Below are 6,001 nucleotides of genomic sequence, written 5' to 3' on the forward strand. Positions count from 1 at the left end.
CGATGGCAGAAACCCCAAGAAAATTTAAGATGCCGGTCTTGCCCAACTTCGATGGATTTGGAGACCCAATATCTCATGTGAATAAATTTGAGATTCAAATGGACATCCAGAAGGTGTCGGATGATGCTTGCTGCAGAATCTTTCTGGCCACCTTATCCGATACTGCTTAGGAGCAGTTTTTCAAATTCTCTCCTGCTAGCATAGTGTCATGGGAAATGTTTGTGAAAGAGTTCTACGGGCAGTTTTACGTGGGTTGAGTACATCCTACCGAAGCCAACCAACTGGTCGAGATACGCTAGAAGGAGGGAGAATCCTTGAAGGAATATGTCCAGCGTTTTATGCGAGCTGCATCTGGAGCTAAGACAGTTGGTGATGAGGGGAAAATGATGGCACTTACTGCTGGAGTACGGTACCACTCACCCCTCTGGAATAGTTTGAGGAAGAATGGGATGAAGAGTACCCAAGAATTTTTGGACCGAGCAGACCGGTACATCAAGCTCGAAGAGGCGATTACTAATGAAGGGAAGGCGCCTGCAGACGACAAGGGGCAGAAGGAAGATCTTACCAAAGCCGCCAATGGGTCAGAGAAACCCAATGGCAACGACAATGATAACGGGAAAAATGGAGGAAAAAGGGCGAACCACAAGTCATCAACGTCTGAGAATAAGCTCCCTAAAAGTAATAGGTACGAGCCAAGGTTCACCAATTACACTGCCCTAGTTGAAAGTAGAGCGGAAGTGTACCAGGAGACCAACACCACTGTTCCTTACAAGCGACCAGCGCCAATAAGGAAAGATATCTCCAAAAGAGATACAACCAAGTTTTGTCATTTTCACAACGACTATGGTCATGATACCAATGAGTGCAACCAGCTAAAAGATGAAATTGAGTTCCTTATCAGACAAGGACACCTGAGGAGATATGTATGAGCCACTGGAGGTTCTCAGCGAGAGGCTTAAGGAGGCAACGAGTAGGCACCTGTACACCAATGCTCGCCCCCTTTACAGCCAGCCCCAGTGGCAGGTACATTGCTAACTATCTGTGGCGGCCCACACTTAGTAGGAGATAGTGGGAAGGCAAGGGAGCGATATGCCTGAACCTTGCGCCACGACCAGGACATTGAAATGCTGAACGTAGAGGAGAGAACTCCCAAGAAGGCTCAAACAGAAGAAGAAATTATAACTTTCTCTGAGCTTGACGCTCAACATGTCCGATTTCCCTACTCGGAACCTCTGGTTGTGGACGTCCAAATCGCCAATATGATGGTTAAGCAGGTGTTAGTGGACACAGGGAGCTTAGTAAACATTCTGTACAAGTCTTCGCTAGAAAGGATGAAGTTGTATGTGAAGGATTTGGAGCCATGCAACCAAACCATTTATGGTTTTTCTGGCGAAGGGCTCACTCCAACGGGTCAATCAGGCTTCCAGTCACTGCAGGAGCTGCACCTGCAAACAGGACATTAGTCACTACTTTTATAGTTGTTGATTGTCCTTTTGCATATAACGCTATGATTGGAAGGCCTATTCTAGTCGACCTGTGAGCCGTAACCTCAGTCTGGCACCATGAAGTTTCCGACCGACACAGGGATAGGATGTGTGTTGGGAAACCAGCGAGAAGCGAGGGAATGCTACAATTCCTCAATTACTAAGGCGAAAAGGGGTGGATCAAGGAAAGGATCCAAAAAAGAGTTTCAATTGGCCAATGAGATAAAGCCCAACCAGGTGAGCACGTCACCAAATAAGGTGTTGCCCAAAGTGAGGATAGGGGTTTAGATCCTCGCTTTGGGGATTTTGAGGAAGATGTAGGACCAGTCGAGGACTTCGAGTAGGTCCAACTCGATGAAGCAGACCCGACCAGGGTTGTGAAAGTCGGTAAAAGCTTAGAGACAACAACAAAAGAAAAACTGGTGGAATTTTTGAAGAAGAACCAGGAGGTGTTTGCCTGGTCGCATAAAGATATGGTTGGGATTGACCCAGCAGTTATCAGCCATGCTTGAACGAAAGTTTTCCACCAGTACAACAGAAAAAGAGGCTGCTCGACAAAGATAGATCAAAAGCATTAAAAGAAGAAGTCAAAAAGCTAAAGGAGAACGGATTCATTGGGGTAGCGTTTTATCCATTTGGGTCTTTAATCCCGTGTTGGTTCCCAAGACGAATGGCAAGTGGAGAACATGCATGGATTTCACAGACCTCAATAACACCTGCCTAAAGGATTGTTTCCCACTCCCAAGGATCGACCAGATGGTCGACGCCACGTCAGGACACGAGATCCTATCATTCATGGATGCATACTCTGGATATAATCAGATTTTTATGCACCCACCTGATGAGGATCACACTAGTTTTCAGACCGATACATGGCTAAACTATTACCAAGTAATGCCTTTCGGTTTGAAAAATGCTGGTGTGACTTACCAGCTATTAGTCAATCACATGTTTAGGAGCTGATCGGTGTAAACATGGAGGTATATGCTGATGGCATGCTGGTTAAGTCAAAGAAGGTAGAAGAACACATCAGGGACCTGGAAGAATGCTTCAACGTCTTAAATAAATATCAGATGAAGCTGAATTCCCTTAAGTGTTCCTTCAGAGTTGGATCAGGAATTTTTTTTGGATTTATAGTGAACTCACGAGGTATCGAAGCTAATCCCAAAAATATCAAGGCTCTGATCGAGATGAAGTCGCGAACAAAAATAAAAGATGTTCAAAGTTTAACCGGAAGGATTCTCGCTTTAAGTAGATTTATCTCCAAATCAACGGACAAGTGTGTTCCAATTTTTAATCTACTTGGAGGCAATAAGAAATTCGAGTGGACACAAGAGTGCGAGCAGGGTTTCCAGGCTCTGAAGTCTCATACGTCGCAACCACCGATTTTGTCTAAGCCGGTCGAAAAGGAAACTTTGTTCATATATTTGGCAGTCATAGAATATGCTGCTAGTGCTGTCCTAATTAGAGAGGAGGAGCATGTGCAAAAAGATGTCTACTATATAAGCAAGAGGCTAGTTGGAGCAGAGTTGCGGTATCCACCCATTGAAAAATTAGCCTATTGCTTAACTTTGGCCTCCAGAAAACTGCGGCCGTACTTCCAAGCTCACCCCATTGTAGTACGCACCGACCAGCCACTACGGCAAGTCCTACAGAAACCAGAAGTCGGCGGTCGATTGTTAAAATGGGCAGTTGAACTTGGACAGTTCCATATTTCTTACTCGCCACGAGCAGCTGTGAAGGGACAGGCTCTAGCAGACTTTGTCGCAGAACTGACTGGGCTCTAGGATATCGAGCCGATAGAAGAGCCTGAACTCCAAAGCCAAAATCCTTCCTGGAAGTTGTTCATAGATGGATCTTCCAACGAACATAATGTTGGAGCAGGTTTGATCTTAGTCATGCCTGAAGGACATAGATTCCACTGTGCAATCATATTCGACTTCACAGCGTCCAATAACGAAGCCGAATTTGAAGCTCTTCTCACAGGATTAAGATTAGCCAAGGACATGGATATAAAGTCACTTGAAATCTATAGCGACTCCCAGTTAGTGGTTAATCAAATCAATGGAGAATATCAAGCCTGGGGTCTGAAGATGGTTGCTTATTTAAACAAGGCAAAGGACTTATTGGTGCAATTAAAAAAATATACTCTCCAGCAAGTACCTCGCGACCAGAACTCAGACGCTGATGCTTTGGCCAAGTTAGCAAGTGCAAAGGATGCTGACGCCTTAAATATAGTGCCTGTTGAACGTTTGTCTGCACGAAGCATCAAAGTAGAATAATCCTCCCTGGTAATCCAAGCAACAGACACATGGATGGCACCTTTCATTGAGTACTTAGTGTTAGGAAAAAAATGTATTTGCCTCAATGGAAATGGTAAGAAATTACAACTCTATGCAATATATTACAAATAAATAATGATTGATTAAAAAGGAAGTTACAACTCTATAACTGAAAATTACAAATAAACAAAGAAAATGAAGAAGATGATGAAGAAGAAGAGAATGGTGAGAATACAACTCTAAGCAAAAGATTACAAGTAAAATAAGGGTGGTTGAAACAAAAGAAAGGATTACAACTCTTAAACAAAATATACAAGTAAAAAGAACAAGAGAATAAGAAGAAAACAATACAATAAAATGGAGAACAGAAATACAAGAAAACTCTCACTTACACAACCTAAGTGAAGAGGGCTGGGGATCACCAACTTGAACAAGGTTTAAAACCTTTGTCGAAAAGCTTATTTCCCCCTAACTCAAGCAGTAAGGGATCTCTCTCAGATATTGGAAAAGCTTTCTGGAATTATCAAGCCTCAAGGTGTTTCTAGCCAAGTGCTCTAATGGATAGAAATGTTGTGTCTTACAAGTGAGCTATGGGCTCCTATTTATAGAGTTTAGAGACACCCTTTGAATTTTAAATTCCACCAACCCCCATGGCTGTTACCAATGTTTAATTGGGTTAATATGGAATTAAAAAGGATATTTGGGAGTTATTTGGGTTTTTAGAGCCGTTCAACAAAGATTGAAAAAACTGAAAAATTGGTCAGTTTTTGGCCTGTGGCTGTGGCCAGAGACATTAGTGGCCGCGGCCACTGGTCTCTGTCCCACAGACTGCGTCACCCAACATTCAATGGCCGCGGTCACCGACCAATTTCAGCTCTTAAAAATGTGTTATTTTTCCAAACGGTTCAAAACCCTCCCAAATGATTTTGTAACTCCCAAAACACATTATTGGGGTTTAAATCATATCTCTAACAGCCATTTCACATATGGCTTTATGAAATTCATCTCAATATTGTGTAACAACAAACTTACACAATTTACAAATTTGTAACACCAAATATGTTACATTATTTGGATATATCTCATATATCTAAATATTGTAACTCTCTATTATATGTTACAATATGTGACACTCTTTGTCACATTTATTTAATCTAAAACATTATATTATAATATAATATAATATAATATTACATTATATTATAAAATAATATAACATTCCCCCTCTAGATTAAATAGTTATCTATTGTAACACTTATTTAATCAATCATTATATTTTGAAATATAACATATCCCCCACTTGATTAAATAAGAACTCTCTCTTATAGGATTCATTGCATTAGTGCATAAAGCAAAGTGTTTTTCAACTTGAACTTTAGTATAGTGTAATTATCACAAAATTTGTCGAAAATTTGGTTGCACTAGGCATTGAACCATCTTTTCATGATAACAAATCGGTGATAACACACACACCTTTGTGATGTTCACTTGAGACCTCTATGTCTCGCTTTGTACTGTTAATGGCCATGTGTACTTTCCATTCATGGACGTCCTTGAGAATACTCCCAATTCTCATGAGAGGCAGCACCACCCCTAGGTCCATAAAGGTAGAATTCTTACAGTATTTTGTTACCAAAAATACTTGTCATTACAAGATTGAATTCTATTAAAAAACCTTTCGGTTTTAACCCTCCACTTGGTAACACACAAATACTCAATATCTCAGATGGGACTAGTTTTGAGACAACTAATATTCACTTGATTGACTTGTTGTTACCTATTGAACCTAACACTAGTTGAATAACTAGTGTTAAGATAGGTTACCATCAATCGTGAACCTCTTTAGGGAGTTTAAGTCCCATCCCTCGAGATGATGCAGCCACTAAATCCCTTGTTCTCACATAGGATCTGCCAGATTTTCACTTGTTCTCACATAGGATATTGAGATGACTCCTCTTTGAATCAATTCTCTTACATATCCATGTCTTAGACTAATGTGTCTAGACTTGCCATTATACACTCCCCTGTATGCTCTAGCCAATGTCGCTTGGCTATCACAATGTATCGATATAGTAGATACATTATCTTTGATTAGGGGAATCTCTATCAACATATCCCTTAACCATTCGGCCTCTTTGCCGGTAGCAGCTAGAGCTATGAACTCTGCTTCCATAGTGGAATGATATATACAGGTTTGTTTCTTGAAACCCCAAGAAATTGCACCTCCACCAAGTG

This window comes from Humulus lupulus, chromosome X, assembly GCF_963169125.1.
Source record: "Humulus lupulus chromosome X, drHumLupu1.1, whole genome shotgun sequence".
Lineage (NCBI taxonomy): Eukaryota > Viridiplantae > Streptophyta > Magnoliopsida > Rosales > Cannabaceae > Humulus > Humulus lupulus.